This window comes from Herpailurus yagouaroundi, unplaced genomic scaffold (assembly GCF_014898765.1).
Source record: "Herpailurus yagouaroundi ecotype Mexico unplaced genomic scaffold, PumYag 206, whole genome shotgun sequence".
Lineage (NCBI taxonomy): Eukaryota > Metazoa > Chordata > Mammalia > Carnivora > Felidae > Herpailurus > Herpailurus yagouaroundi.
In genome coordinates, this window is record NW_024412437.1 from 9,373,115 (window position 1) to 9,393,755 (window position 20,641).

At 54.8% G+C, this 20,641-nt stretch overlaps 1 long non-coding RNA gene across 3 annotated transcripts; it reads left to right on the forward strand.

Moving 5' to 3' along the window:
- The first annotated feature begins 9,387 nt into the window (after window positions 1-9,387).
- Window positions 9,388-20,243, forward strand: LOC121015377 (uncharacterized). Of its 3 annotated transcripts, XR_005783804.1 has the most exons (3): window positions 9,388-9,401; window positions 18,150-18,284; window positions 19,642-20,243. It is a non-coding gene; the product is annotated as an uncharacterized LOC121015377 (long non-coding RNA). The 3 variants fall into 3 exon arrangements; XR_005783803.1 differs by lacking the exon at window positions 9,388-9,401 and having other exon boundaries at window positions 18,113-18,284; window positions 19,547-20,243; XR_005783802.1 differs by lacking the exon at window positions 9,388-9,401 and having other exon boundaries at window positions 18,113-18,284.
- The last annotated feature ends 398 nt before the right edge of the window (window positions 20,244-20,641 follow it).

Here is a 20,641-nt window from a genome sequence, read left to right on the forward strand (position 1 = left end):
GAAATGTCCCCTCCCCTGGGGAAGACACCTAGAGAGGAAAGGGCCACACTTCCAAACCCTTTACAGACTTGCCTAATTAACCTTCACACACTTCCTGGGGAGGGAGCCCAGTGCTCCTTCCTCTCTGCTCAGCCAGGAGCAAAGCGGCCGCCCAGGAAGGGACCGGCTCAGCCCCGCAGCTCCTTGGGGCTCCTCAACAGTAGCAGGGGAGACCCTTCCGGAAAGCAGCCCCCAGGTCAGAGGAGTCATCGGCAGGCTGGGAGAAGGAGCAAGGCCAGGTGCCCCTCCCACAAGGGGGCAGGCCCACTCCCCGAGGCCAGAGGGGTCCAGGCAGATCCTGCCACCCCGTTTTCCTCTCACCCGGTGCCCTGAGCCTCCTAGACCCTCAGGCGCCTGTGTATGAACCCAACCAGATAGCAGGGCCACTCCGGATCTTCCCCCCACCCCCCACCCCTGCTTCCGGAACTCATCACATCATTCAAAGGTGTGGAAGGCAGACCATTCATCATTCTGGCTCCCCGGTCTGAAAAGGAGGCAGTAGAAGATTGGGTCTCCAAGTGGCCCTGACTCCCCCCTCCCCCCACCAGCCTCTGAGGACAGTGGGGTGGAGGGGACCCCCCCTTCCCTGCGGCTCAACCAGGATGAGCTCAACTGGAGAGGCAGGCAGGTGGGAAGACGAGGGGCAAGGACGAGTTTCTTAAGCATTTGAAGAAGGGATGTGGTGAGCCTCCAGCAACCCGCAAAGCTCAGCACGGTTCCGCCGCGTCTCCCGGAGACGTGAGACGGCCGAGGGCGTCGCCAGCAGATGCGTGAAAACTCGCTGCGCGTGTGGGATCCTGAGGGATGAGCTGTCTGTCTCACAGGCGTGGGGACAACCGAGTTTTAAGCAGCTTTGAGGAAGGAAGGAAAAGCAGACGGAACAAGAAGGAAGTCAGACAAAGGAAAGGATAGGGTGTTTATCTAGTGCCTTTGCGCACCTCGGAGGGAAGCACTTTTACCCCATCCACAGGTGCTGGAACAGAGGCTGACTCGGTTCCCCCACCCGTGTAGGATAGGCCTGAGCTGGAAATCCACGAGGAGCAAAATATCCAGACGTTTAAAAAAAAAAAAAAAAAAAAAGACCAGATCTCACCCTGCACGCGGCTCACCCTCCTCCCCTGATCCTGGCCCTAACGGATCCTGACTTCATTTGGAATCTGGATAATTTTTTCCATCGTGGGCATTTGGGGTTAATTTTTATTTTTTTTTCTCAATATGGCATTAAAATGCTATCCATCTTGATTGCTGGCACTTTTGTCCCCTCTCTTAAATCTGGCACTAAGCGGAGGCCTCCCGTCGCTCTCCCTGGTCTCTGTCCTCCTGGAGGCCAAACGGGGCAGTGAACAAAGAGCAGTGACTCTGTAATCGGACACAAAGCCAAGTCCAGTGTTGTGGCTCCAACCAGCCGAGCCTCGACTCCTCCCCCATCAAAACGGGCAAGTGAGGCCGTTAAGTAGGGAGAGGGTGGGCGGGACGGCCATGTTCACCCAACACGGTGTCCAGCACGTAGCAGAGGCTCCGGAAGTGGCTGCTGCCCTCGACGCCACCCCTCCCCCACCCCAGCCCCTGGACTGCAGGGCACTGGGAGCCACGGGCCCGCAGAGCCCGCCAACCGGGGAGCCCCCCCCCCCTGCCCCCACCTCTCAAAAGTCCCTTCCGGATCTTTCTTCGGCAAGTCGAGAAACAAACCGCAGATTCTGGGTGAGAAGGAAAAACCGGTGTCAAACCAATTTGTTTGTGTTAATTACAGCCAATTAAACTTTTCTGTTTTTAAGTTACCCCCGGTCAAGCTGTTTTAGAGAAGGTGATTTCTGGCCAGATGGGAAGAAACGCCTGTATCCACCCTCGCATGGGGTGGAGGGAGAAACGTGAATTTCAGAGGCCCTCCAAGATGATGAACAGATGGACAGAGGGCTGGAGAGGACGGGCCGCGTGGAGATGAATGGCCAGGGCAGTCTGACAACCCAGCCCCTTGAGGGGCGCACGAAGGGGGGAAGGAGGGCCGAGGCTGGCTACTGGGTGTGTGGTCCTCAGACCAGCTGCCTGGGCACCACCCGGGAGCTTGTTAGAAATGCAGCATCTTGGGCCCCACCTCAGACCTGCTGAGTCAGAATCTGCATTTTAACCAGATGTCCGAGGGATTCTACGTATCCAGCACAGTTTGAGAAGTGCGGGCCTAAACCTCTCGAGATCCGCCCATCCTGGATCCGTCTGCCCAGGCACGGAATGGCAACTCCTTATAGTTTAGAGACTCCTCTGAGTCCCCCCATCCGTTTCCAGAGCTCCTGGCTGTTCACTAAGAAAGGTCCTCTTCATGGGGTCACTACCCTCCAGATCCCTTCACCCTGCTCTGCCCTGCTGGGGATCCAGGAACTGTCCTCAGGTGTCTGCTTTGACTCGGCCAAGGGGAGGGGCCCCGGCTGGAGACTGGAGACGGGAGCGGGGAGAGAGAAAAGCAGGGGTGTTTACTCCCCACCCTCTCCCTGCAGAACTGCAATATGACAACGACTCTGCCTCTGTCCTGATGGCCACATCTGGCGGGAACCCACTACCCAAGCTCTAGCTCGAGCTGTGTCCATTAGTGATGCCCCCTCCCCTTGCCCCTGCAGACCTACAGATGCCAACGCTTCCTGGCTTCTCCCTGGATGGCTCACTCTTCCCTGTCGTCTCCCTTACCCCGATTATTTTAGCTATTGTCATTTTCTCAGATATTATTCAGGCCAACGGATCGGGAGATGACGGCCATTCAAAAATCTATTATACTCACAGATCCTAAGGTACACAGCCTCAGGGTGGGCCACGTGGAGAAGAACCAGGGCTGGTCACGCGGCAGAGGGGGAGGGGAGAACTGGGGACAAGGGTGGCTGGTCTGAATCATTTCAGAGGGCTCCGGGGCTGTCCCGGAGTGATCTGGTACCTGCTCCCAGAGCGTATCGTAGCCTGGAGTGTCAGAGTCCAAAAAGAGAGGGGGTTGGGAGTGTAGGCTCTGCACTGGTTTGAAAAGCATGCCCCTGGGAGGAGGACTCTTCCCTCAGGAGGGACAGGGGTGAGGGGGCGAGGCCAGGCGACTCAAGTTCATTACTGAGCTCAGACCATGCCGAGTCCGGCCTGTGCCTGCAGGGAGAATGTTACAGCATCAGATTGACAGAAGCCTAACGCACCTATCTCTACCTCTAAAGCACTGCTTCCAGAAACTCTCTCCAGTTAACCCTTTGAATGTGCCGGCCGCTTCCTGCAGGGCTCCGATTAAATCAGAAGGCTCATCTTCTTTGATTCTGTTCTCTGCAAACCTTGAAGACACCAGCGTTTCCTCCACCCGGACCCCGGGCCCTTCAGTCATTAACGAAACCTGTAACCGACGTGGAGTCTCTTTAGAACACATCTTAAGTGTCTGTGCGCGCCTACTAGTCATTTTCAAGGGTGATGCCCACTCGCGCCAGACTCGGAGAAACTGGAAGCCTTAGGCACAGTTATGCGAGGCAGAGCAGAAGGAAGGGTTTCTTCCCAGCCAGGGGCAAGGGGGACCCTGTGGGGAGACATCCAGTCCTCTCCTAGCCCCTGAGACACGGGGGCTCGTCGTCCCCCACCCCGGCTCTGCCTGAACTCGATGGTGTGGTCAGGAGCCCGGAAGGTGCCGAGTATGTTGCCTGGAGCTCGGAGGCTGAGGATAATCAGATTTAATAATTATTAGTGATCTGCACACTTTCTGCAGCAGATGAAATAATTGTATAGGAGGGCTGGTGGAAGGAGGAAAACCATTAGTGCCTTTCCCTTTCAGCATTAAACAGCCAAGTTACAGAGCTTGCCGCAATTAATTAGCACTCTGTCTTATTAGCACCTTTGTCTACTCGTCCCCGTCCGACGCAAATGTTGTGTATAACAGCAGACAACTCTCTGCCTTGGCTGCTGCTGGATTTCATCTAAAGGAGCCCCAGGCTTGGGCGGAGCCAGGGAAGGGCCTTCCTGAGCACCCGGCTGGGACCTGGGGGACAGTGCGTGTGGGGGTGTTGCCTAAAGAGAGCTGCACCTCCAACAGAGCAGAAGACTGACTCACCTGGGCACTGGGCCTATGCAAGCAGCCCAGGGAATCTTGCCCATGCAAAGAAATGCCAACTGCCAGCAAGTGGCCGGGAAGACCGGGCGGCATGATTGCCTTTCCAGGAGCACACGAGCTCCAAGATGGGCCGTCAAGACCAGCATCGTGGGCGTGTGACCGGTGCGGTCACACAGGGCTCCGTGCTCGGAGGGTCCCTTCTTAAAATCCTTAATACGTTTAGCTTTGAACTTGCCATTTGCAAGTGAACTCCGATGGGACCAGGGAGCGTGGGGGGGGGCCTCCTTGCTTCCCCTGGGACCTCCCTGTGGGTGAGTCTCAGCCGCTCACTCTCCCACCCACTGCTGCTGCTTCCCATCCCTGGTGGGGGGCCTGGGTGTCAGGGTGTGCACCCCACACCCCCGAACTGTGGGGTGGGGCCCCTGTGCCTTGCACCCGCCCACAAGTGTTCCCACGGGGAAGGAGTGTGACATTAGGTAACAAATAAACACATCCTGACCCATCGCGGAGCTAAAGAAAGGGAAAGGTTTGTTTTGTTTTGTTTTTTGCTTTTTGAACTCGAGGCTCTATCAGGTATGCAAGCTGGCCTCCGGGCTGCTTCTGGGCGGGAGTCGGGGTGCTTCCGAGCCTCACTCTGCCATCCACCCCACGACTGCTACACACCATCTGGGTGGCCCCTCGCGGGGTAGAAGACGGACATCACAGCTCCCTAAAGAAACCACAACCCTGGACTCCACCGCCCCTCCTGAGGCCCTGAGGACCTGCCGCAGAAAATTCAAAACTACTCGTAAATTTGAAAACATGGAGATCCAGAGCTCTCCAGGCGTTGAAGCCCGGAGCCCCGGCTGGGATTTTACCCGGCTGGGAGGTGAGGACAAAGCGACAGCACGGAGGTGGTGTAGAGGCTGCTCAAATCTGGCAGGAGGGCAGCTGGATGGGGAAAGAGGGAGGAAACAGAGTCAGAACTGGTTCAATTCCTGCCTCTGTACTTACAATGTGATTCTCGGAAGCCCTTGAAAGTCTTGGGCCTCCCTTTCCTCACCTGTAAACGAGTGTGCCCTTGACTCTGGATCAAGTAACACAGGACGTGTAGGGCGGATGTTCATTGGCGGTGGGTCCCGGCTGCTGTAACAAAGTGCCACAGAGTAGGGGGCTGGTAGACAACATATCCATGTTCCCCACGGCGCTGGTGCCTGCCTGGAAGTCTGCGATCAGGCGTCAGCAAGGCCAGGTTCTGGCGAGGAACCTCTCCCGGGGTTGCAGGCTGCTGGCTTCTTGCTGTGGAAAGAGGGCAAGAGAGCTCTCCTGGGTCCCTTTTCCATGGGCCCTAATCCTCTTTGCAAGGACTCCACCCTGCTGACGTGGTCACCTCCTGAGCAACAGAAATATCAAGTAACTTGCCCAAGGTTGGGATCCAACTGATGGAGGTTTGGAGTGGTGGATGTCCAGAGCTGATGGCCAAGAAAGAATTCTGGAAGACGGCTTTGGTGCAAAAAGGTGATTTTCTTAAAGCACGGGGATGGGACCCGTGGGCAGAGAGAGCTGCACTGGGGCTGTGAGGAGTGATTGGTTATAAACTATGGAGTTGGGCAAGGTAAAGGCAAAAGGGAGGACTCCATGAGGACTTTTATTTGCTAAAGAGGACTCAGAAGATACCAGAGGCCTTGGTATTGTCAGGCTAAGGCTATTTTCCCTCTAGTAAGACATTAACATTAAGACAGGGTGGGGGGCGGTTCCTGGAGAAATGTTCTACTCTGTATTTGCCTCAAGTATTTGCCCACGGGCTGCAGGTTTCAAAGAAATTTCATTTTACCTGCCATTTCCTTCTTGTCTTTGTTCCCACATCACTATGGAGGGGAGGGTGATGCTGGGGCTCCAGGAAACTGAGTCTATAGGCTGTGTATGAAATTGTCTTTTTCTTGTAATTCACTAAGACATTGGTAAACTGATGGAGACCCACGTCTGCATGACGGGGAATCTCTGTCAGTTAACCATTTGCTTTCCCCTTTCCTTTGTTCCCGGGCAGCCAAGAGAGCCTGAGGAATGTCACACAGATCCCAACTGGGTGGCGGGGCAGGTGTGTGTCTCATGCTCCCTTATCACGACTGCCGATAAGCAGGCATACTCTGCCACTCTGTGAAATGGGCCCGAAAACCCCAGTGCTGGTCGGCACAGGGTGTTGGTCTTTAGGTGAAATCCACAAGCACGGAAGTGATGTAAAGGAGAAAGCGGGAGTTCGCTGCAGGCGAACACAGAGAACCACGGCCGGGCCTAGGCTGAGTGCTCCCTTCAGCAGAGAGGGGACAAGAAACAAAGGCACAGAAGACAGACCTCAGCGGAATCCCAGGCATCATTACTCCCCCCACCCCACGCCCGCAGCAGCTGTCACACCCTAAATCTGGGAGCCCCTCGCCCCACCCCATTCCTGGGAAGGCAGACCGAGTGAGCACGGCTAGTGGACAAGGACACTGATGTCCGTGCTACCTGTGACAGTCAAGTCATTCCCTGGGAGTAATCCAAGGCCCCCGGATCTCCCAGTCTGTCTGAGAGCCAAGGTACAGCAGAAATCGAAGCATGTAGCATCTGCGAATGATGACAATGACAACGGTCCTGCCGAGATCCACAGCCCCCCTTCCAGCCCAGCCCAGCCCAGCCCAGCCCAGGAAGCAAGCCCGAGAGCCGACTCCCCTGGAGCTAATGTGCGCCCCTAGAAGGAACACCTTTCTCCACCTGTCCCTGTCTGGGGTAAAGGAACCAAAAGTCCCTAACAGAGACAGTTCCTGGTCCTGGCCACATCCGGTTGGCCAAAGCCCCGAGGCCGCCCAGGACCACTTTTTAATTCTTTTGCAATCAGCATTTTCCTTTCTTCATTTGCTGGTTGAATAATGCAGCCTGTAAGAAAAGGGCCCTCAGCACAATTCTGGTGCTCGTTTACAATGGGAATTGGGAAAACGGGCGAAACGCATACTGCAAAATGCATTTAAAAGAAGATGATTCAATTGGATTTGGCAGCTCTGATATTCAGGACCAGAAGGCGAAAATCTGTCTATGATTTGAACATGTATAATTAAGATGAAAACCTTAAGTACCGGGTGCATTTCTTAAGATGTCACCGGCTCTGTTGACTCCGGGCGTTCCGATCAGTGGTGCAGAGCATTTATTTCTGAAATCTGAATAGCATGAGTGAGACGCCTTTTTAAAACCAGCACTGGGTGCCAAGTCACAGCCTGACACTGCACAGCTCATCAAGTGGGGCGAAGGCAGGGGCGGAAGGCGGCGAGAGTAGAGTGCCTCGGGCCCGGCTTTGATCTTTCCCCGGGGTGTACCCCCGAAACATTCAAAGGCTGACTGCTCGGGCAAAACTGGATCCGTTCGCTGTGTCCTATTTTGGGTCTTCTTCTGGTGCTGACGGGTGTGCCAGTGCCCTGGGAACTGGTCCATCCCGAAAACAGAGAGCCCGCTGTGAATGCTTGGAACCGTGGGCTTTCAAAGACGCAACCTGGTTTCGTGGGAAAAGCCAGGTGTAAGAGCCAGGAGATTGGGGCTCACACCCCGTCGTCACTCCTCGCTCCCCGTGTGATCTCGGGCAGCTTCCTTGGGCTCTCTCTCCCTGCCTCAGCTTCCTCATCTCGGAAATGGGGCTAAATGTTAGCACCTCCCCCGTGAGACAGGACAACGATGTGAGGCTACTGGGCAACTCCCAGCACCGAAGCGCCACTGGCTGCTTGTGAGCTATTTTTCTTCTTCTCTTTGGGCCCCTCCTTGAGCCACTCAGAATGAGCTCCGCTAGTCCAGCTCGCCTGGCCCACCGGGCCCTTGGAGCTGCTGATCTGTGCAGAAACCGGATATCATGACAAACTCACTTGCCGTTCGAGATGACTCAGTGACAGAATTTCTGGCAGCCGGACAGCCTTCTCCATGGAGGGCTGGGAGGCTTCCCGGGAATGACTCACAGACAAAACCTGGAGGCTCGGGCCAGCCACGTGACTGCACCTGCCTCATGACTTGGGAGCGCCTCTTCCTGATGGAAGCTGGAATCCCTCTGGGGACTCCTAGGGTCCGCTCTCTGTTCCTTTCCAGATGGAAGAGGAAGGAGGAGCCCTGGCCGTTTTCCTTCAAGGTCTGGCCTTCACCGGAGGGAATGTGGCCGGACTGTGTGTGACAAAAGCACTCTCTCCACCCCCTCCCCGAACAGCCTGCCTTTTTCTTGGGGTGACAGGAAGGGAGGAGGGGAGGGCGCATGGGGAGCCGGTGCAGGGAGAGAAGAGGAAGAAGCAGTAACACAGGAGGTAACGTCTCACGGGCTGTTGCAAGGCCCCCATAGCGGCTGCACTCCCTGGGGCACTGGCCAGTGCTCCCCTCCGCACCCCTGCAGCCTACCCGGTGGGTGCAGCCCAGCCCCGATCCCCAAGGCCGACAGTCCTGCATCATGGGACCAGAAGAAGCCAGCCTCCCTGTTTCCAGCGAGAAACCACAGCCCATGTGGTCTTCATAGAGCAGGGAGGAAGCCCCTCCCACCGAGAGTGATCGCTGGAAACGAGCTCAGGCCAGTTCTGCACAGGCGGGGAAACTGAGGCCCGCCGTGGCTCAGCAGAGCCCAGGCGCGGTGGGAACCCCGCACTCCCAGGCCTCCTTCTGGCCCAGACCACTGAGCCACACTGCCCGCCTGGGTTCCGGGGCTTTGGGGTTGTCCACGCAGGTGGCTTCAAGCCCTCCAGCCCTGCCTTTTACCGGCTCTGTGACCTTTGGAAAGTTCCTTAGTCTTCCTTTGCGTCTGTCTCATCACCTATAAATGAGGTAAAAGCGCTTTCCTCTGAGGTGTGCCAAGAACCCCGTGAGCAGAGCAGGCACGACATAAATGTGAGCTCCACTGTCCTTTTCCTTCCCTGTCCTGTCTGCGTTTCTCCCCTTCCCCAGAGCCACTTAAAGGTCAGTAACACCCGTGCCCCTGCTCCCACTCATCCTCCTGCACAGCGACGCCCCCGCATGTGACAGGGAGCCCCTCGGCGACGGGGAGGCAGGGGCTGGAAATATGGGAGGAAACGCCCTCTGATTCTTAAGGAAAGCCCCAGGCTTCATTCCCTAGGAGAAGCGAGAAGGGGCCCACGGTCCCCCCCACCCCCAGCCCACCCCGTCCAGAGCTTCTGATGTACTATAGTGTGAAAAATCAATGTTTCTGGTTTCCCAAGTTTTGTTTCTTGCTTATTACCTTCCAAATCGGGCATAGCTTACAGGAACCAAAGCAATCCCGACGAGCAAGGAGGAGCGAGGGAAAGAATCGGAGAACAAGCAAAGCAGAAGTGACAATGTGATGTTTTGTGCTCGACAGCTGTCCCAGGGGTGGGGGGTGGGCGAGGGCGAGCCTGGCCGCCGTGGCCCCTTAGTGCCGGGAACGATGGCCGGCCATCAGGTTGACCAAACGGGAGGGGCTGTGTGGGTACCAGCAGCGGGGGGCGGCACCCAGCGGCTGACAGTCCCAGGGTTCAGGGCTGCTGTCTGTTCAGGCCTGAGGGTTCACAGACCTCACCCCCAGCGGTGTGGAGTGTCACCTTGCCCTCAGTGATTCCGTATGTCAGGGAAGCCAGACCAGAAAACGTAGGAGGAAATGCCCTCTGGATGCTGAGGATTGTCCCGTAAGACTATATTCTATGGGGGCGCCTGGGTGGCTCAGTCAGTTAAGCGTCTGCCTTCGGCTCACTCCAGTCATGATCTTTCAGCCCATGAGTTCAAGCCCCGCATCGGGCTCTGTGCTGAGAGCTTGGAACCTGCTTGGGATTCTCTCTCTGCTCTCTCTGCCCCTACTCTGCGTGTGCTCTCTTTCTTTCAAAATTAATAAATAATCTTGAAGAAGAAGAAGAAGAAGAAGAAGAAGAAGAAGAAGAAGAAGAAGAAATTAGAACTTTTATTGGTGGGCGGTTTCTGTGAGGCTGGACTTAGGCTAGTTTATTAAGAGTTCTGTTTTGTTCGTATTTGTTTTCAACAAATGCACACCGTTCTCCCTCCTGCACGAGCTCTTTGGCGTCCAAAGGGGGAAGCTGATTCTGGCTTTTCTTACTTCTCCACACCCCCCCCCCTGCCTCGCCCCACCCTCCCCACCACTGCCTAGGGAGGACCCTGAACTTTGGCTTAAGAGTTCAGAGTATGCGTTCTGGGGACAAACCCAGAACCTTGGCCGGGCACCGCTTAGGTGATAGTCTCGGGCAAGGTACTGAACCTCTGCACGGCACTGCCCGTCACCTGCCCCCAGAGCCAAAATCACCAGGGACTCCCCTACCCCCTGTAGCTAGGTCTTGAACATATGGGCAGCCCTGGTCAGTGAGAGGCAAGGGAATCCACTGAGGTCTCTGGGAAATATTGCCTCGCCTTACTTTTTTTTTTTTTTTTAATTTTTTTACATCTATTTTTGAGAGACGGAGAGAGACAGAGCACGAGCAAGGGAGGGGCAGAGAGAGAGGGAGATGCAGAATCCGAAGCAGGCTCCAGGCTCCGAGCTGTCAGGGCAGAGCCCGACACGGGGCTCGAACTCACAAACCGCAAGATCGTGACCTAAGCCGCAGTAGGAGGCTCAACCGACGGAGCCACCCAGGAGCCCCAGCCTCACCTTACTTTTTAAGGGAGAAATGGAGGAGGAGGAGAAGGAAGAAAGAGCAAGAGGGAGAGGAGATGGAAACCCTTGCCTGTTACTCCTTGCTGCCTTTGAACACAGATGGGTGAGGAGGTGAGGCTTGGGCCTCTGCCACCATCTCGTGATAAAATGGAAAAGCCGAGAAAACCTCAAGAGGCTGCCTGGCCAGAGCGCGGGCGTCACTGTGTTGATGTGCCCCCAGATTCCACACCAGATTCCTGTGATTTCAGTCACTCGTAGCTGGGTGCTGTTCCGTGTGGCCGGATGCATGGCATGCACACCCTTCCCAAGCCCTCATATGCACAGCCACAAGGTAGAGAGGAACAGTACTGGCCCCGGGACAGCATAGCTCATGTAAAGTGTGCGGCAATGTGCGCTGCACGAAGGATGTCCCCAGAAGGCACTCCCTCTTCTAAGCCCAGGCGTCGAGCCCCCCCCACCCCCAACATTTCTGGAAGGCTCCCTGAAGCCCAGCCCGGTTGCCAAGGCAGCCACCCCGGGGCCAGGATTCAGAGGGAGGCTCACTGGCCCAGAACGCCATCCGGGGGGAGCTCCTGCCCAGCGACCCAGGGAGGTGGGGGAACAAAGCATGAGGTCTTGGGAAGGGAGAGAAAATGTCAGGGAAGTGAGCCAGAGGGCTGCGAACATCTGACCCCTCCAGAAAGTGCTGCTGAGGCGAAATGCCAGTCGGGCCTCGCTTTCAGCCCCTGATTGCATTAATAAGATAATGATGAGTCATTTTGCTCTGCATCCAAAGAGTGAAGCAAATTACCTGTGTCTATATTGCTTAATGACGGCGGCACTAACAGGACCTTTGCAGCCCGCTGGACCGAAGTTGACCTATTGCAGGAGGCACGCTCGTGCCCATGGGTTTGCCACTTGACTGAAGCCATCCATCAGGCGGGGAGTGCACCCCTACCACGCGCTCCCCATTAGCCCCTGTCCTCCACCACACTGCCCCCACCTCCCTAACGGGCTCTGGCTTTCTTAACCTGGTGATCCCAATACCATTAGCTATTTCCCGGACGCGAACCACTGGGCCCCCGTTAGCCAACGTTCAGGCATCACCTTCAGGTGGGAAGTTTCCACTTTGGCTACATTTCCCCAGACAAGCGTTCATCCGAGCCAGAGTCCTGGGCCCCCTCTCCCCACCAGCAGGAAATGCCCTTGCCTCCTGTGGCCTTCGGAGCAGAAGGTGATGAAGAGATTGGGACACAGCCAACCACGAGAATCTTTCAAAGGCCAGAGAGGCTCTTCCGGGTTTTTTCATCATTTCAGGGTCCATAGACTTTTTTGTTTCATTTCCTTTAATTAAGATATTATTTCCATACAGTGGAGTTGACCCTTTTAGAAAGTGGAATGCTCTGGGAGTTGTAACAAATGCATACTCTGACAGCACTATTGCATACAAGATGCAGAACAGCTCCATCGCCCCAGAAAGTTCCTTCGTGCCCTCTGCGGTCAACTTTTTCTCCCTCTCCCAACCTCTGGCCACCACTAACCTGTTGTTAAAGTTTTTTTTTTTAAGTTTGTTTATTTGAGACAGACAGAGGGAGCATGAGAGAGAGCAGGGGAGGGACAGAGAGAGAGGGCGAGAGAGAATCCCAAGCAGGCTCCGCACTGTCAATGCAGAGCCTGATGCAAGGCTCAGTCTCATGAACCGTAAGATCATGACCTGAGCCAAAATCAAGAGTTGGATGCTTAACAGACTGAGCCACCCAGGCGCCCCAACCTGGTTCTTTTTCCCCCAATGGTTTGGTCTTTTCCAACAGGTCACATTCACTGAGTAGTGTTGAACCTAGTTTCCTTTGCTTAGTAAACTGTATTTCAGATGCATCCATGGGGCTATGTGTACAATAATTGACTCTCTTTTACTGCCCAGTAGCTTCCACTGTGTGGGTGGAGCAGGGGCGGCTTGTAGGGTCCATAGGTGTTGAATGGGCACTTACCTACCCTGAGCCAAACACCTGACATCTGTTATTTCACTTAATCCTCAGGAAAAAACCAAAGGCAGTCACCACGATCTCCATTTAGAGATGAGAACATAGGACCACAGGGCTAGAAAGAGGTGAGGGTAGTCTGGATACCATAGATGGGGCTGTCCGATCCACCTTCTGTCCATTTCTCGAATGAGCAATTCTGGAGTCCCTCCTGGAGGTAGGGCGGTGTACGGGGTGGGGTGCAATGCAGAACCACACACGGTCCTGCGCCCGGGGACTTAGTGTCCAGGATCGCCCTTCTGCCTGCCTTGCGGGGCGAGCGCTTCGAACTCTTGCACCTGATGCTTCAATGCCCCATTTCGTGGGTGTGTGGCCCTGGAAGAATGGCCCTCCGGGATGTGTAGGGAGAAAAGATTCATCCGTAAGACGCTGGGGAACCACTAGCAGGAAGCAGAAAGAAGAGGCCGTCAGAGATGTGTTTTCCTGGCACGTTTGTGCTCTTGAAACAATGAAATTGCAGGTTTCACTAGAGACATGGCAGCCAGTGCCTGCGAGTAAATATAGTTATCCCCACGGCTTGCCGCCCTCCGATGCCCACTCTCCATCGTTTGTACTTAGGCGGGAAAAACAGAGAAAGGAAGGGAGGGGTGGGGCGTTGGGGAGGGGGCTGCAGTCCCAGCTCCACTGACTAGGATTTGCTGCCACCCCCTCCCTGTTACCTTCCATACCCCCGTCCTCACCCCTGCTCCAGGCAGCACTGCCCTGAGCCTGCTATCCCAACTCCCAGGCTCCCATTATCAGCCATGAATATACCCAGGGAAATCCCGGGGCAACACACCGTATAAGCAACTATTTGCCAGTTTCTATATCCCCAGGGGGACACGCAAGAGTGGCCCAAGGCCCTGAGGCTCTGCTTAGGGACTTGGGCTCTTGGGGTCTGCCTAGCTTTCTCGGAGTAATGACTACCCTCTCCACACTATGCTTCTTGGCCTGAGCCATCAGAGTGTACCCCAAAATGGAGAATTCAGGGCTACAGGTCTCCAGATCGTTTCCTCCTGGGATCCCAGGCAGCAGGTTCACCGGACTTCACTCCACAGGAAAGCGCCCTTAGACATATTCGTTCTCTCCACCTCTAGCATAGACCTAGTTGAATAAAAAGCATCAGAGCAATATTTAATGACAGATGGGAGGGAGGAAAGGAGAGGGGAATAGAGGGAGGGAGGGAAAGAAGGTTGCAGAAAGCCAATCTCAGTTTCCTATTTAGCCAAGAAAAATGTGCATCGCTCCAACGTGGTGAAGAGTGGAAATATTGGAATCGAACACTAGGTTGGATCCCTATTCTACACTTGTGAGCTTCACTGTACTTTTCTGAGACCTGGTTTCCTCTCTCCAGATCTTGGAGGAGGGTGGCAGGAGACCATTTAAAAGACAGCCAGCGTATGGCCCACAAGAGCAGCCCATTCAAAAGTGTTGGTGACGACTACGGCTTTGGGTTTCCAGAAAGCTCTTCTGAGCAGGCCTTGGTGCAAGCCGGCCTGCACACAGCGTATGCCTCCAGAACATGTGTTTCCAAGATTTCTCCCAGAACCGGGCCCTGTGTGTCTATATTCAGTGTCTGCCCTGCTTGTGAGCGGGAGGCCAGGGCGGATGGGAGTGTGCGGGGTTTGTGAGAGCCCATGGTCCCCCCCCGGAGCCGGCGCTCGAGGAGGGTAGAGAAGGACTTTATTAAAATGGATGTCAGAGCTCTGGTCAGGCCTCATCCAGCAGCTAACGCTAAATTATTAAACACTGGCAAGGACGCCGGGGGCTTTCCCACTTGCTGACAGATGGCTTTCCGCCGAATCTCTGTGCATCTTCTTGATGTAATATCAACAGGGCGTTGAGCACAGCCCGGGGGAGGCAGCACTGGAGAGAAAACCCCACTGCAGACCCCCACGTTCGTGGAGAAACCCCCCCCCAAGATGGAGATGGTCTGCCTTGTCCCTTCAAGCACCTATCCTGATGCACCCACCTGGGTCTGAGCTCCAATTTCCCCCTCACCCGGGGGCTCCCTGAGTCCAACAGGGCCACCAGACCTGCTCACAGCATCAACTGTAATAATTAATGTTGCATGAGGGCCTACTCTGTGCTCGGGATTTCACACGCATTGCTTTATTTAATCGTCCCACTGGTCCTCGGCGAGACCGATGCCATTAATATCCTTTTATAAATGAGCAAACGAGACTCAGAGCGGTTAACGGCACCGTGTTGAACACTTGCTATGTGACAGAGCCAGGGCGGAGATCTTGTCCTCTGACGTCAACAGCCCTGCTTTTAGCCTCCCGGATCACGGTCTGCAGGCTCCGGAGGCCCACGCTGGCTCCCCTTGGCCTGCCCCGCCCCCAGATTTCCAGGCTCGTTAGCATGCAGGGACTCACCCATGGGGACTCAAAATGCCATGGCCCTCCCTGGAGACCCAAGAGAAGGACACAGAGGTGGGAAAGAAAACTAGCCCTCCCGTCTAGACGGCCCCCCCTCAGGAAGGCGGGACCCCAAGAATGGAAAAGGTCTGTTGCCAGAACCCAAGACATGCGCCCTCTGCCCCTGTGCCCTGCTCCTGAAGTGGTGCCCAGCCCGCCCCTTGTCATTACTATTTACTGTAATCACTGCATTTTATTGAGCAGTTACTCTCTGGCAGACATTAGGGTAAAGTCATTTAAGTCACTTCTCTAAGATTTGTCATAAGGAACGTAGGGCCAGTGAAGCGATCTGAATATGGCCGATTTTTAGGCCCCTCCGACTCAGGGGCTTGTGCAGAGCCAGGATTTTATCGACTTTGCAACTGAACAGAACCATCTAAGGATGGAAATCCCGGGCAGCGGCCGATTCCCACTCTTCCTAGAGCCCCCAAGCACCTGTGTCTCGGGAAGAATGGCGTGTGTCCAGGATCCCCAGCCTGACAAGACCTCCCACCCTGGAAGGAGGCGTGTGCCATGTGCTCAACAGTCTCCCCGGGATGTCTTGCTCTAGCCACAAGGTCTCAGGAGGGTCCTTGCACTGAATCCGGTTTCTCAGTGAGGACAAGGCCACCCCCCAGGGTACCTGCCAGATGATGCCGTGCCCGCCCTGGCCTGGCTCCCCAGGGCCTGCTCGTGAAGATCCATCCCTCCATGGAACTTTCCGGCTCTAGAGAACCCCGGCCCAGAATCCTTGCGAACTTGCACGTGCTCCCCTCCATCTGGTCCTCTCAGTGGACGCTCACATCCCATCTGAGCAGAACACATCTAAGCCAGGCCTTTGCCCCCGGCAAGGAGGGTGAGACTTTCTGGAAGTTTCACCCTCCAGCTTCTTCCTTTCCTCTCCTCACACCTGCTCACGGTCACTCCCGGAATGAATTATTTTTAACAGATGCCCTCTGCCCTTCCAAACCCCCAAGGGGGAGAAACCCGTAAGGCAGCTGTTTATTAACGGTACTCCGTGTCATTAACAGCCAGGCATGTGGTAAAATATAGATTAAAGCGGGGAAGGCAGGAATCACGCTGCCATTTGTCCTGTTCCGAATGTCATTATGCGTTCCATCGCGGCGTATTACCGAGATGATTAGTGGCATCAAATGACTTCTGAAAAATGATTATGTGCCATTAAAAGCATTAGTCTGTCTGAAACCAGCACAAACAAATGGCCGTGCAAGAATGAGTCATTAGCTGGGGAGGCTGGGTGATGTGACAGAGAGCTGCCCGTGCGCCAGGCAATTAGCACGGCCAACAGGTTGGGGAGGCAGGCCGCCGAGCCTGGAGCCCATGCCCGGCTGTGGGAGCCTCGGGCCCCGAGGACAGCAGGGCGCCTGTGGGAGTCCAGCATCTCCTGGGGAAGCCTGGGCGGCTGGGTTTGCTTAGAAGGGCCTGCCTTCCCCACGGCTGCAGTAGAAAGGCCACGGCCAGGCCCGGGATGATGGCGAAGCGCGGCTGATGGTCTCCGAGGCTGCAGGAGGCCAGACTGGGGGAGAGACAGAGAGGCGGGAGCGACACAGTCACAGAGGTGTGAGCGTGTGGGTGAAACTCCACAGCAGAGGGCCCCCCCGGGGGGAATCTTTTAATTGACACCAGCAAAAAAAAAAAAGCTCATGGAATCACCGTGTAATTTACAATGACAAGAACATATAGAGAAACTATAATTTGAGAGATTAAAAAGCATTTCTTGAACGTATACCAATAAAATGGCTTTGATGTGATAGCAAAAGAAAGAAAGAACAAGTGAAAAGGGGTGGTCTTTATCTGTTTTTCCAGAAGAGCCCAGCCCCAACCAGTCCTTAGGGGGAGCCAATGGCATTCGTGTTGAGTTGCGCTTATCGGGGACAAAGACTTGGTTTTGAGGAGATGTCAGGTGCGGTTCCCCTGTTTCCCCGCCCCTTCCATCACGACAAGTGTCCAGGCCTGTTCTGTGGGGGTCGTATTCCTGGGGCGGCCACCTCAAAGCTGGCTGGGCACATTCTGGGCACCGCTAACTCACCCGGGTCCCTGCGGCCGCTGCATAATCCCACGCGGGCCTCCCTCACCAGGGCTGTCGCGGGGCCCTGGTGTGACCCCAGTTACAGGGACTCAAGTGTCTTCGGCTATTCCTGGTGGAGAAGTCTGGACGCAGGGCCATGGTGCTACCCTGTGGACTTTCGTTTTCTCATTTTGAAGAGTCTGTAGAGATTGTCAGGGGCCAACGTCCAGCTGTGTAGGCCTGTGGTTCTCCACCCAGCTTTGAGAATCTTCTGGGAAGCTTTTAAAAACCAGTGATGCCCGGGCCCTGCCCCTCCAGGGTGAAGAAACGATGATGTAGCCCACCCACTGCCTGTTACAAATAAAGAAACCGAGGCTCACAGAGGGGCAGTGCCCAGCGCAGGGTCAGAGAGCTGCTCAGGGTAACAACCAGGCCAGGAGCCAAATGCCTCCGAAAAGCAGGCTCCCAACCGTCCTGTCTTTCCTCTCTCTTGAATCCCCAAAGCTGCTCCTACCTGCTATTCCAAGGCCGATTGCGGCAAAGCCCTGAACCTGGCGGCTGTCAATGCTGATTGACACCTGTCACAACCTTGCTTGCACTGCACACCTTTGAGGCCCAGCCCCTCGACAGCCTTCATCTGCCTTTGCTGCTGCCTTTCCATTTCCAGAGCCAGAAGCATCTACCGCCTCAAAAAAGTGGCCGATTTCCAAAAGCCCTTCACCTCTCTTCCCTCCAGGCCTCACTAGGGACTCGCAGCTCATCCTGGAGAAGCCGTCGTGCTGTGCTGTTTTTCATCTTTATCGAACTTGGCTTTGTGGTTCTTGTTGCCGGGGGAGGGGGGCCTGTGCTGGCAGTTTGGAAGTGCTGAGCTCAAATTGTCTTTCCCGCTCCTTACCTTATTCTATTAGAAAAACATGAAACCTCTTTCCTCCACTTCTTTGTTTTCTTTTCTCTCTCTTTCTCGCTAAGACGGAGAGCAACGTGATATTTGATGACGACTGTGTTTGTGTCTTGCTTACAACAGGTCGTGAATGTCTGTGAGGTTAGTCCGCTCAAGACCAAGCCCAGCGTCTACCGATTAAAAGCAGCCATTCGTCTCAGCCCTGCTTCTGGGGCTGTTTGCCCTCTATCGACCCCTTCCTGACACTCAGAGGAATTGGTAAGACTCCTAATGGCCTAGAAGCTCTTCAAGATGTCTCACATCAGTCTCTCCCACTGCTGCTCAGTCTTTCTGCGTCACACCAGTTCCCACCCTGTCTGCAGAGGTTAAGGACACACAGGAAGACCACAGATAGTCTCTCTCTTCCAGCAACAGCCAGCCACAGGCAGCCTTGAACTTGGTTGGGACAGCAATCTCAAGCCCTGCTGTTCTGGGACGTGCTGAAATGGTACCTGGGATGCCCAGCAGGTTCAAAGCACTCCATACGCATGTTGACATTCTCCCCTTGTTTATAGAACTTTCTCCGGAAAAGACAGAGAATGTGGGTGGACTCCATCCAAAAGATCTGATTGAAGCACCTCTCCATTCAGGATCTGCAGTGGTTCGCAAAGTCTAGGGGATGCCAGAAGCACCTACTGAGTGGAGGGTCCTAGTTCCGAGCCACATGGGCCTTTCAACATGGGCAGTTTGATGCATCAAAGTGTGCAAAGAGGCAATAGAGTCTACAAATAAGACAGAAGTAATAATCTCTTGGAACCTGATCACAGAAGTGGCATCCCACCATATTAGAGGCAAGCAGCTGTGCCCACACTCAAAGTGGGGTGGCGGTGGAGGGATTCCACAGGGAACAGCAGGAGGTAGGGAACCTTGGGCGCCATCTTAAGTCTGCCCTTCACAAGATTATTTATATCTGTGCTTCCAGGGAACAGCAGTGTGAGGCAGGGAAGGAGGAGAGCCAATTCAAGGATGTGCTCCGTGTTGAGCTGGGCCGCAAGGACAGGCGCCCAGAGCTCAAGCTTACAGGGCTCAGGAGATTGTTTGTCCCAAGAAACACAAGGGAAAAGCATTGACCATTGGTTCCGGCTCCCCCCGGCCTCAGCTCCTCCATGCTTCCAAGCTGTAGGTGTGTGATTCCTGAGCAGGCCCCTCTGACATCTCATATGATGCCATCAGAAAGCCAAGAGCAGGATCAAGAGTGGCCTGGATGGGCCAGGGGACAGGCACTGACAGGGCCAGCTAAGGGCCACACAGAACGGACAGCCACAGCAGTGGCTAAAGAAGGAGGGCCAGAGAGGAGCACAATGATGTGCATGGCGTGTCTGATACAAACCTCTCCCCGTAACATGTGTGTCTACACAGGCCTCTGCCGGGGTGGGGGGTGGGGGGAGGGGGTTGGACAGAAGCCACGACATCACCATGAGTTCGAGGAGACCTAACACAATGGCGTCACATCCAAATTCAGTATTTTCTCCCACCCACAGAACGCTCTTCCACTGACCATTCTCCTCCTGGACCCTCGGCTTCCCCTCAAAGTTGACCAACCCCCGTGGGTTCTCTGTTCTCCTTTGCAACCCAGGCCTAACATGCAGGACCAGCCACAAAGCTCGGGAGCCCAGCGCAGAGTGAAAATGAGGGGCCCCTTCTGAGCACGGGGCCTGGTATGACTACCATGAAGCCAGCACTGCCTGAAGGTCTGCAACTTCAGGCCCTGCTCCAGTCCCTCTCCCTCTTGGTCCTGAAGCTCTCGACATCCGTGGCTACCCTTTTCCTCTCAGCCTCCCCAGGTCCTGCTCAAAGAGTCTTCTATGCATCTGTGCTCCTGAAAGAGGGAACTTCATCCAGGATCTTGCAGATCGCCCATCCGTCTTACTGCAGACACTGCTCGCCACGACTGTCTTCCTGAAGCACTGGCCGAAGTCCTCCCCGGGAGGAGCAGAGGGGTGGGTCCACAGAGTCGGAGTGTGCAGTGTGCAACCTGCATAGCTGTATGCAGCAGCCTCGAGTCAAAGGAGGACTTGCCCAGGAACCAAAATTAGGTGTCCAGGAAGGTCTTCAGGCAGAGTTTATGTGCCCAGGACTAGTAACAAGAAGTGACCCTCAGATATCATATCACTTACTATACCCCAATCCCTGGTTAAGTTTTTTGCACATATTAAATAATCGATTTCTTTCTCACAACTTTGAAAGAGTTACTTGTGTTATTCCCATTTTACAGAAGAGGCCCTGAGGCAGAGAAACCTGTCCAGGGCCACAGGGTCAGCAGAAGAGCTGTGATTTGAGCCCAGTCAGTCTGTCTCTCAAGTCCATTTCCATAACCACTACACCACGCTGAGAGTGACAGCTTCAGCTACCAGGGGATCAGGCAGGTGTAAAATTTTGAAAGCCTGACTGTGTTATGCATTGTTTGCAGTTTGAAGGGGAAGACTTACATTTCATGTATTTATTTCCTTCACTTTTTGCTGAAATTCCTTTGGGAAATTCTAGCCTAGATCAAAAAAGGGGGGGAAAGGCAAAGGGAGATAGATAGGTAGGGTGGGTGGATATCTAGATAGATGGGTGAATGGATGGATAGATGG